Source organism: Mesocricetus auratus, unplaced genomic scaffold (assembly GCF_017639785.1).
Source record: "Mesocricetus auratus isolate SY011 unplaced genomic scaffold, BCM_Maur_2.0 Super-Scaffold_6730, whole genome shotgun sequence".
In the NCBI taxonomy this organism is placed as follows: domain Eukaryota; kingdom Metazoa; phylum Chordata; class Mammalia; order Rodentia; family Cricetidae; genus Mesocricetus; species Mesocricetus auratus.
The window spans coordinates 81,223,455-81,235,819 of record NW_024429184.1 but is presented as its reverse complement, the minus strand read 5'-3'; the positions used below and the strand labels follow the sequence as shown (position 1 = coordinate 81,235,819).

At 41.7% G+C, this 12,365-nt stretch overlaps 1 protein-coding gene across 1 annotated transcript in view; it reads left to right on the top strand.

The window, feature by feature from the left end:
• The window catches only part of Cfap53 (cilia and flagella associated protein 53), a 40,013-nt gene that overhangs the window by 13,888 nt on the left and 13,760 nt on the right, over nt 1-12,365 (top strand). The gene's annotated exons all lie outside the window — the stretch shown is intronic.

The window sequence follows — 12,365 nt, the reverse complement described above, 5'->3', positions numbered from 1 at the left end:
GACCCCACCCCTACCCCTCCACATGGGAATCAGAGGCAGTCTGGCTGCAGGTGTATACTGTGGATTACTGAAGTCTATAAGGGACCTCTCCTCTACTACATGGGCCTGAGCTCTCCCCCCCCAGTTCCTGTCATACTGGTATCTGTCTATCTTTATTAAAATTAATATTTCTTCCATTAAATTCCTTACCCAAAAGGGTAATCGAACATAGTGTCCCTCGTGCTCTCTGAATGCAAAGTCTTTCAGTGAGATGCTCAAAGGGTGTTCTGGAGACCATGGATCTTACAGACTCAGTGTGTCTACCCTGTAGCTTCTTATGGTTTCCTGAGTGAAAGGTGACCCTTTCACTCGGGAAATTGTTGAACAACCCCATGTATATGATGAGTGTATAAAATAGGTACGCAGATCAAACGTGAACTGATAATATAATCATAAGTAAATTTATATTAAAACAATTCTTTAGTATAGTTTATTTTTATCATGTATTAAAGACAAAAGCAACATTGCATACTAATGAGATGAATATTCTTGCTTATTTTACATAAAGAATGAAGTCTTGGGGCCTAATCTTGGTTGAATATTTGATGATGCAGGACTGATAGCACTTTTAATATTTTTCAGAGTTGTCTGGTGTTTTTATCTTATATTATCAATACTGAGAATACCACTTCACATAAACATATAATTCAAAACGGCAGAATTATGCTGAAGGCTGTTTCAGAAATTGTAGAGAATTCTGCCCTAATCCAAAAAAAATTTATTTACTAATCTTTAACAATAAAACCCAAGTCAGCAATTCAAATAGCAATAGCAATGCATTAATCAATAATCAAACATTCTAACATGATACAATTGAAAGATCTGATGCATACTGAGGAATGTTAATAAGAAAATAACTGAAATCTTTGTTTATTTCTGTGACCCACACAGTTTAGGGATTGACCTAACTGTGGCAAGGGGGGAATGAAGAAATGATAAACATGTACAGAAAAGCTGGGGTGTTGTGGTCTTGTGCTGTTGTGGAGATGTAGTGATAGCAGCTTGGAGCTTTGGCACATTTATCAGGTGTGTTAGCTAATCTGAGTAGAGGGTCTCTATAGGGAAGCAGTGTCAGGATGAAGTTTTTTTTTTCACTTTGTGCACACACTGGTTTTAACTAGAGGTCAAGCATTTCTCAACATCTGCACTTGGACCAGAGCAGGACCTGGCTGTTCCTGTGGGTCTGAGACACTGGCATCCCTAACTTGGTTCTGCTCTTGTCAACAACACATTTGTTCAGGACTTCATCTGCCACCTGTATCTTTCCCTTTCTTATTTCTTATTTTTTTCCACTTTTGGAGTGACTCTTTTCTATTTATTTATTTATTTATATTTCATTTTTTAGAAAAGAGCTTGCTTCACGTGTCAATCTCAGCTCCCTCTCCCTCCCCTCCTCCTGCACCCCCCACCATCCCCCCAGCCTCCCACCTGTTGAGTGCAGCCTTCCCGCCAGCCTGGTTCCAGAGCCGCATCAGTATAAAATGAACACACAGAAGGCTATATTAATTATGAGCTGTTGGCCGTTTGCTTGGTTTCTTACTGGCTATCTCTGACTTAAGTATTTACCCCATAATTGTTAATCTAAGTATTTTTCTTACCGGAGAAAGGGTCCGGACCTTTTACTCCTCTGGAGGCTACATCGTGACTCTCTATGTTTCTCTTTCCCAGAATCCTCCTCGACTTCTAGTCCCACCTATCTTGCTTCCCTATTGTCCAACAGTGCTTTGTTCAACAACTAATAAGAGACAGATTTCAGAATGACATCTCCCATCACCCACCCTATCCCCATTTCCTTCCACATAGGGGGTCTCCAAAGTCTGTCATTTTGCTCAGGGCAGGGTCCAGGCCCTCCCCCAAGAGTCCAGGCTGAGAGGGCATCCCTCTTTGTGTTAAGGACACACGAAGTCAGTTTGTATGCCAGGGATAAACACTGATCTACTGCCCAGGGCCCCATAGGTTTCCCAGGCCTCCTCACTGACTCTCACACTCAGGGGGTCTGGATCAGTCCCATGCTGGTCTCCCAGCTGTCGGTCTGTGGTCCAAGAGCTCCCCCTTGTTCAGGTCAGCTGTCTCTTCTGGTTTCGCCAGCCCATTTTTTGCCAATTTGCTCATCGCTCCTCTCTCTCTGTAACTGGGTTCAATGGGTTCAGTTCAGTGTTTAACTGTGGGTGTTTGCCTCTGCTTCCGTCAGTCACTAGATGAAGGTTCTAGGATGGCCTATAAGGTAGTCATCAAATTCATTATCAGGAATGGGCATTTCAGGTAGTCTCTCCACTATTGCTTAGCTTTCCAGTTGGTGTCATCCTTGTAGATCGCTAGAGGTCTCACTGGTACCAGATCTCTCTTCAAACCTATGACTCCCTCTATTATGGTATTTTTCATCCTGTTCTTCCCCTATCCTTCCCCCAACTCAACCTTCCTGCTCCCCCATGACCTACTCTCTGCTCTTCTTCTCCCCCTCTCTTCTTCCCAGCTCAAACTCTCCCCCACCCCCCAGCCGTGCTCCCAATCTGTTCATGAGATCTTGCCTCATTCCTCTTCTCTGGGGTACCATGCATATCTCTCTTAGGTTCTTCCCTGTTTCCCAGACTCTCTGTCATTGGAATTGCAGACTGGCACTCCCCTGATCCATGTCTAAAATCCGTATATGAGTGAGTACATACCGTGTTTGTTTTTTTGTAACTGGGTTACCTCACTCAGGATGGTTTCTTCTAGTGCCATCCATTTGCCTGCAAATTTCAAGATTCCACTGATTTTGCCACTGAGTAGTTCTCTATTGTGTAAATGTACCACATTTTCTCTATCCACTTTTCAGTTGAGGGACATCTAGGTTGTTTCCAGGTTTTGGCAATTACAAATAATGCTGCTATGAACATAGTGGAGCAGATGTCCTTGTTGTATGAATTTGCATCTTTTGGATATATGCCTAAGAGTGGAATTGCTGGGTCTTGTGGTAGATTGATTTCTATTTTTCCGGAGGAATCTCCATACTGATTTCCAAAGTGGCTGTATGAGTTGGCACTCCCATCAGCAGTGGAGGAGTGTTCCCCTCTCTCCACATCCTCTCCAGCATAAATTGTCGTTGGTATTTTTATTTTAGCCATTCTGACAGGGGTGAAATGGTATCTCAGAGTTGTTTTGATTTGCATTTCCCTGATGGCTAAGGATGTTGAGCACTTTCTCAAGTGTCTCTCAGCCATTTTAGACTCCACTATTGAGAATTCTCTATTTAGTTCTATACCCCACTTTTTAATTGCATCCTTTGCTGTTTTGGAGACTTGCTTCTTGAGTTCTTTGTAAATTTTGGAGATCAGCCCTCTGTCAGATAAGGGGTCAGTGACTATCTTTTCCCATTATGCATTTTTGTTTTGTTGACTATGTCCTTTGCCTTACAGAAGCTTCTTAGTTTCAGGAGGTCCCATTTGTTAATTGTCAATCTCAGTGTCTTTGCTACTGGTGTTATGTTCAGGAAGCGGTCTCCTGTACCAATTCGTTGAAGAGTATCTCCCATTTTTTTCTTCTAAGAGTTTCAGTGTGGCTGGATTTATGTTGAGGTCTTTGACCCATTTGGACTTAAGTTTTGTGCAAGGCGATAGACATGGATCTATCTGCAGTCTTCTGCATGCCAATATCCAGTTATGCCAGCACCATTTATTGAAGATGCTTTCTTTTTTCCATTGTATAATTTTAGTTTCTTTGTCAAAAATCAAGTATTCATAGGTATGTAGGTGAAAATCAAGGTTTTTCAATTCAATTCCATTGGTCTACCTGTCTATTTTTGTGCCAATACCAAACTGCTTTCAGGACTATAGCTCTGTAATAGAGCTTGAAGTCAGGGATGGTGGTGCCTCCTGAAGTTCCTTTATTGTATAGGGTTGTTTTGGCTATCCTGGGTCTTTTGTTTTTCCATATAAAGTTATTATTGTTCTTTCAAAGTCTGTGAAGAATCGTGCCAGCATTTTGATAGGGATTGCATTGAATCTGTAGATTGCTTTTGGCAAGATTGCCATTTTTATTATGTTGATCCTACCAATCCAAGAGCATGGGAGATCTTTCCATTTTCTGGTATCCTCTTTGATTTCTTTCTTTAGAGACTCAGTTCTTAATTTACAAGTCTTTCACTTCTTTGGTTAACTTTATCCCCAGATATTTGATGCTGCTTATGGCTATTTTAAATGGTGATGTTTCTCTTGTTTCTTTCTCAGCCACTTTGTCATCTGTATATAATAGGACTACTGATTTTTTTGAGTTAACCTTGTATCTTGCCACTTTGCTGAAGGTGTTTATCAGCTTTAGGAGTTCCCTTGCAGATTTTTTTGGGTCAATTATGTAAACTATCATATCATCTGAAAATAGTGAAAGTTTGACTTCTTCTTTTCTTATTTGTATCCCCTTGATTTCCTTTTGTTGTCTTATTGCTCTAGCTAGAACTTCAAGTACAATATTGAAGAGATACGGAGAGAGTGCACAGCCTTGTCTTGTTCCTGATTTTAGAGGAATTGCATTGAGTTTCTCTCCATTTAGTTTGATGTTAGCTGTTGGTTTACTGTATATTGCTTTTATTATGTTCAGGTATGTTCCTTTTATCCCTGATCTCTCCAAGACCTTTATCACGAATGGGTGTTGGATTTTGTCAAAGGCTTTTTCAGCATCTAGTGAGATGATCATGTGGTTTTTCCTTTGCAGTTTGTTTATATGTTGGATCACATTGATAGATTTTTGTATGTTGAACAATCCCTGCATCTCTGGGATGAAGCCTACTTGATTATGGTTCTCTTTCTTTCTTAGTTGTGTCTTTGTGTGGCTTGGGTACCAAGGTAATTGTAGCCTTGTAAAAAGAGTTTGGCAGTGAACCTCCCGCTTCTATTGTGTGGAACAATTTGAAGAGTATTGGAATTAGCTCTTTTTTGAATTTCTGGTAGAATTCTGCACTGAAGCCATCTGGGCCAGGGTTTTTTTTTTTTTTTTTTTGGTTGGGAGATTTTTGATGACTGCTTCTACCCTTTCCGATTTCTTAACTGCTTCCACTCCCAAGGAAGTTTGACTTCTAGTCCCTGCAGCAGCTCCACATGCATAGTCTCTGGAACCCGACCGGCAGAGGAGAGAAAAAAAAACAAAACTCCTTGGCCTGGGTGATTCCAATCATGCTACTCAAAGACTGGGAAAACTGGAAAACCAGGAAGGTGTTCCTGGCCCCTGCAGCACACCTCTATTAGGGCTGCTTGTGAGAGCCAGCTAAAGAACGGGTACAGTTTTGCTGGCCCTGGCAAATCTGTCAGTGACTAGGTTTTTCCCCTTTGGAGGACAATTCTCTCAGTGCCCTGAAGGCATCAATATTAGTTTGTTGGGAAGCTTTAAAAGGACAGTGTAATTGGTTGTCAGCCTGTGGTAAGGTCCCATACCTCTCAGGAACACATCAGAGGTTTTAGCAGCTCCGTGGGCTGGAGTACATTGTACCTGGACCTGGCAGGACTCTCTAAACCTGTTTTGGAATAGTAGGTAATTCCCTGGGTTGAGGCAACATCTTTCCATGGGTAGTCAATCAGAAGGAGGCAGTCACTGTCTATGAGGATACCCTGGATAAGTCCTTGGATATATGGAGCTGTAGGTCTGTAGGCTGCACAGACTCGTTTGAGCTCCTTTAAAACTTTGAAGGCAGTCTCATAACAGCACACCATTTGGCTGGGATTTTGTGGACTAAGTTACTCAAACACAGGAAAGCAGTTTAAACTATTACTGTCTTCCCACAAATCTCTCTAAACAAGGTTTGTGGTAAAGGAACAAGTTTAGTTCCCCATAAATCTCATGGCAGCCTAGACTCAAGGTACCTTTTTGCCACAGATTAGATTTCTTCATCCTCTGTGGTCATATTTCTCAGCATCGGTGGCCAAGGTATCAGGAAGGTCAGGACTAGCATAACATGTAAATCAAATATTCCCCTATAACTATCTGTGGCTGTCTCCAGGGACAAGGGGTCAGTGCTTTTTAAGCTAAGGGGGGCAAAGCTCACAAGGTCCGACACCCTCTGGGACCCTATTGACAGAGTCTGCCCTTTCATAGGAAACATCTAGGATCTATGGAGTCCCGTATAAGACCCCATAAACCAAAGGTGAAGATGGGGTTGCATTGGGGTCCTTCAGGTGTGCATCTGCCCCTTAACTTTTCTCCTATTTTTCTTTCAAGTAGCCAAATTTCTTGTCCTTTCTGGGAACCAAGAGAAATTCTCCTGAACATAGCATTTTTATTTCCTTGGTTCCTCAAAACCTCCTTCAAAATCTAAAGATATAATTGCCCAGCTCTCGACTCTGCTGTCCCATGTTTGGTGCCTAGTCCTACCTTTAAATTGTTAGCTGACAAACCTGTGTGAGCAAAACAATGGCCTTTGACTTCATAAAAATTATAGGCATTGGAATAGCTGGTACAGCAGCAGCTAGAGGCTCAACTTATTGAAGAATTGACCAATCCTTATTATTAAAAAGAAATCTAGAAAATGGAGAATGGTGACAGATCTGAGAGCTATAAATAAGGTGACTCTTTACAGTCTGGAATTCGCTTGCCTTTTGTGTTACCTAAAGGATGATCTATTGTAGTGATTGGTTTAAAAGACTGCTTTTTTTTTTAAAGAAAAACTATACCTTTACAAAAACAGGATAGAGAAAAATTTGCCTTCACAGTGCCTACTTATAAAATTCCCAGCTTTTTAAAGTACCACTGGAAAGTTCTTCCACAAGGACTGTTGAACAGCTCCACATTGGGAGCCAAACTGTTGTTTTTCCACTGGAATAGTGGTTGCGCTTGAATCTACTGCTGTTTAAGTTATTAATGCTCTGTAGTTTTGCTTCTCAGGAAGAAGCCCAGTGGGGCTTCTGTGTCCTTCCAGGTCTGCCTCCTGCTGCTGTCACCACATGCAGCTTTAAAATAAATCTCTGTCATTACCTGTAAAGGGAAACCTTTTCCTTGAGAGAAGCCTTCCCACCAGCCTGATTCCAGAGCCCCATCAGTCCCAAATAAACACACAGGAGGCTATATTAATTATGAAGCTGTTGGCCTTGCTTGTTTCTTACTGGCTAGCTCTGACTTAAGTAATTACCCCATAATTGTTATCTAAGTATTTTTCTTACCGGAGAATAGTTCCGGGCTTCCTACCCCATGGCGTTACATCTTGACTCTCCTGTGTTTCTCCTTCCCAGAGTCCTCCTGGACTCCTAGTCCCACCTATCTAGATTCCTATTGGCCCAACAGTGCTTTATTGACATAAGACTTTCCCAACAATTACCTTTACCAATAAAAACTCAGAGACTGGGGTGAAAATCTGCTGCCTCATAGAGGTTGAGGAGCAGTTAGTTGACCTACCCTCTCCACAGCAGTCTCAGAAAGAGTGCATCTATTCTGCCACTCTAAACCAAAAGAGGACTGCCATGCTCAAAGTCCCTCTCTCCTATTTCCTATGTGTCTTTCTATTCCTTTTCTGGATTCCCTCTGACACTCTATGATTACTTCCTGTCAACTAGTTGCTGGCACCACTTTCTGACCCAAGGTTGATTTTGATGCAAACACAAACTCATTGTTCATAGTGTGATCAAATGTCCTATAAGAGATTTCCAAAGCAACTAGACTATTTTACATTCCTACCAATAAGGGTTCCTATTCCCCCACATCCATACCATCATTTGCTATCATTTATATCCTTGATCATGGCCATTCAGACTAGGGTAAAATGGAATTATAAAAGTAGTTTTAGCCCAAATTTCCTGATGGCTAATGATATTGAACATTTTCTAAGTGGTTTCTAATAATCTGTATCTTTTTCCTTCAAGAACTCTGTTTATAGTTCCATAATTCATCATTTTAATCAGGCTGTTTCTTTATTTCATTCTCTGTATAGTCAAATTATTAAGCTTCTGCCAGATAAATAGTGTTGTGGGATATCCACCAGAGAAGCCTGCTCAGACAATAGAAAGTCTTTATTAGTCAGCCAGTGACTATTAGTATAGCCCCAAGCCTTTCTTGGGATGAGCTTTTAAACTCAAAAACCATATCCTGGGTGACATACTTCTGTTAATAAGAACATGAATGGGACAGGTGAACATTTTGTTGTTGTTGTTGTTTTTGGTTTTTTGTTTCGATAATTTTTCTGGGCAACCTGTCAAAGCCAAAAGGATTCAGGTCCCCAACAGGAAGGGACACAGACAACAACCATGGAGGTGGGTGTCTCACACCAGAGAAAGCCATTGGGAAACAAAACTGACAGAAACATATAAAACACACACACACACACACACACACACACACACACACACACATACACAAGGGTGGCTACCACACATTTGAAAAAGACGGGAATCTGGTGACATTTTTGGATACTTACTGACTGGCAGTGTTCAACATCTCTAATGTGTTCTAACAGAAGGTACCTTAACCAGACTTACTGTTAATTCCATGGGGTGAGAATAAGGCCACTGTCACAATTTTTGAGCCAAATTTGAAACAAGCTTTATTAAATACTGGCCAGGATGATGGATACTGGCCAGGCCCATACCCCAGGACTCCCAGAGAATACCACCAAATTACATTAGTCAAGACTTACAAAGGCAAAACTTATAGGGCTGTAAATTCCCCACTTTCATCCAATAGGTACAAGCCTGTATCCTGATGTACTTCCTTATGTGTGATCAAGCACATCCTGTGCAGTTGGGGCAAGCAAGCTTGTTTACAGAAGCGAAAGCATGTGGCCTGTTATCTTATGTGAACAACAGCCCCTAGCATTCCAGGAAGTTATCTTACCTTGGGCAAAGTGGAGCTTAAAGGTTAGAAGTAATTTAGACTTAAAACATAACTTTAGCCCTCACATTACCTCCAGAGGTGACAGACCAGGCAACCTTCTAATTTGTTTCCTTTTGTGGTGGAGGTCCCAGTCTTCCCCAAAGTATTAGGCAGTGGTTGATCCAAGGAGTCATGGGGATATCTCAGGTAATGAACCCCCAAGGAGCCCCTTGACCACCACACTCTTCCTGTTCCAAGGGGTTCTCAGACCCCAGTGTCTCAAAGTCTGGTGTCTAGGATCTTGGTGTAACTTCCAGAAATATGGGGTATGCACAGACATGGGTTTAAGCCGATAGAAAGTCTTTACTAGCTAGTTGGTGACTACACTGGGTTATCAGGATCTCACTGTAGTCCCGAGCCTTTGTCAGGGTGAGCTCTTAAGCACAAAGACCATACCATGGGTTGACACACTGGGGTTAACAAGAACAGTTAGCCAGAAGTGGAACTCCAGAAACAGAGAAGCAAGGTCAGTACATTTAAAGGCTTTACCAGAGCTGTGGGCTTTAATGATTTAGGTCTCCATTTTCTTTTTGGCTAGTAAGTGCTATCTGTATGCTGTCTTTTATGGCCTAAATGGTACTTCCATCTTGAACTTAGTTGTGTTAAGACCAGAGAGTCTGTTACTTGTAGCTTGATATACTTTTTCTTTTCTTTGGACTTGTATCTTCACTCAACTAGCAGTCTATTTTGCTGTACAGAAACTTTTAAGTTTCATTGAAAGAACTGAAGTTGTCAGGCTGAATGCCTCGTGACGTCCCGAGCTCAATAACCAGACAGTTGGATGCAAACTGCAAGAGGTTTATTGTTTACACAGGTGTCTGCAAGCACTCCAGCCACCTTAGCTAGCTGAGAACCCCGGGCTTTAGGACAGTTTTCTTTTTATGTACATAGTTTTGGCAAGCAAAGCATTAGGGGTATTGTAAAAAGTGGAGCTACTGCAGGTGTACATCTGGGCAAGCAATAGGGATATTGTAAGAAGCATGGGCATAACTTATCCTTCCTGGAGAAACCACAAGGTCAAGATTAAACTTATCTTAACAGCCTGCCGGTGTCCTGCATCAGCACTCTGGACCAGATGTTCTTTTTAATTAGACCTTGTTCCCTGTCTAGGGGAAGGGACCTTGGGGAATTTTCCACTGAGGCAACCTTCTGAGTCTCAAAAAAAGGGGGTGTGTATTGAGGTTTTTCATCATGAGATTCCCATTTGTTATTGTTGGTGTTGTTTCATGGAGGATGGTAAATTCAAAAGTTCCCTCCGGTAGCCATCTTGACTAATTGTCAAGAACATATTGAGGCCAGGCCTTACTTAGTGCACAGAAAATCAGGCATCCAGGACATATGATGTCAGATAGCCCCAATTTGAAAAGATTTTGTAAAAGATACCCCAAAGGAGTTTGGGGGTCTGGCTTTGACCCACAGCTGCCCATTTCACAAGCCTGTGCAGGAACTGAAGCCCAAACCACTGCATCCAGAGCTGTAGACTTTGAGTCAGAAAAGGAGCTTTGTAAAGTATACTCTTGAGTAGGACATCTACAGAAGGGGTCCCATGGGACAAAGGCTGACTTTGCTCTCATAACGTGTGTGGATCCTGGTGCAGCCGTGTCTTTGGCAAGTTACCTGAAAAACAGAAGAGGCACTGGGGCTCTAAGGCAGTGACCTGGAAACTCACCAGGCAGAGAGTGTGTGTGTAGGGGAGAGGGTTGTTTTCCCACCACATTGCCCTAGGCTGATGGGGGAAAATCAGCCCCTCCTGGCTAAACACACCAGATGAAAAATTTCTGTACCTTGATATTATGTCTCTCTGCCAATGCAATAAAGCAGACCAGGCAGAGTTAAAAATTAAAAGTCCAGGTTTAATGAGTAAAATGCTCCTGGATGGTCTCCCGGCCCTCAGAAAGGATGCAGGAAAAGGAATTTTAAAATCACATGGCTTTTCTGCAAGAGGTAATTTAAATACCCTGTAGGTGTGGCCTTGAGCATCTCTAGGGGAGGAGCTGCCATTTCATGGGCTTTCTGAGAATGGGCAGGGTTTGGAGGGGGGGCAGAGTTAGTTGCACTAGGACAAGTGTGATATCCTCTTGGTGGCTTGATACCTTATTGAGTATGAAGTGGCCTTTATCTCCTCTGAGTAGTTTTGGTTAGAAGTCTGGTTTGTCAGATATTAGCATAGCTATGGCTGTGTGTTTCCTAGTTCCAATTGCTTGTAAATGTCTTTGTCCCTTTTTGTATTCTAAGGTAGTACCTGTCCTTTTTTTAAAAAAATAATTTATTTTTATTTATGTGCAATGGCATTTCGCCTGATGTATGTCTGTGTGTGAGAGTTTCAGATCTTGGAGTTACAGACAGTTGTGAGCTGCCATGTGGGTACTGGGAATTGAACCATGGTCTTCTAGAAGAGCAGTCAGTGCTCTCAACCACTGAGCCATCTCTCTAGCCCTGTAGTATCTGTCCTTAATGGTCTATCCTTAGAGGAAGCAAAAAGATGGATACTTTTACCTTTCTTTTTTTTTTTTTTTTTTTTTTTTTGGTTTTACGAGACAGGGTTTCTCTGTATTGTTTTGGAGGCTGTCGGTCCAGCCCGGCCTCGAACTCACAGAGATCCGCCTGCCTCTGCCTCCCGAGTGCTGGGATTAAAGGCGTGCGCCACCACCGCCCGGCTACCTTTCTTTTTTAATAAAAAATATTTTAAAATCATGTGTAGGTTTGTGTGTTTGCATGCGGGTGTGTGTATGTGAGTGTAGGTGCCTTTAGAGGCCCGAGGCATTGGACTCCTAGAGTGCCAGGGTCACAATCAGGTGTGAGCTGCCTAAAGGGAGCCTAACTCTGGCCTTCTAGAAAAACAGCAAGTGCTCTTAACTGCTGAGCCCTATATCCAACCCCTGCATCCTATTTACTAATCTGGGTTGTTAATCTATATCTTATTTTATTGGGGAGTTAAGCTCATTAATACTGAGTTAATATTGAAAGATGTGTTTAATTGCTGTTGTTTTTATGATTTTGTGATTTTTTTTAAAAGACACTCTTTGATTGACTGCCCTGATATGGTTCATTTTTCCCTGTGGCTTCTTAGGTATGTTTCTTCTTCTTTTTGCTTTGAAGTATCCCTTTAAGTAGCCTCTGTGGGGCTGGCTTAAGGGTCATAAATTTAGTTTGTTTTTTATTATGGTAATTTTTGCTTCCCCTTCATTCATAACAATAGTGTTTCTGGGTATAATATTCTGAGTTGATCGTTGTGTTTTTCCAGAGCTTTGAGTATCTATTTCCAAGATTTTCTAGCTTTGAACATTTCTATCAAGAGCTGCTTAGATGACTCATGGCATCTAAGTGCTGTGGGATAATCTCTTTTGTACACTGTGAAGATGTGTCTTTGCCAAGGCATCTTCTGATTGGTTTACATTTTTGAACTTTGAATTTGTTTATAATTGTCCTTTTGAATCCCATGTTTTCTATCTTATCTAATTTGTTCTCCTTTGGGATTATTAGTGTGCTATTGGTGCTTGCAT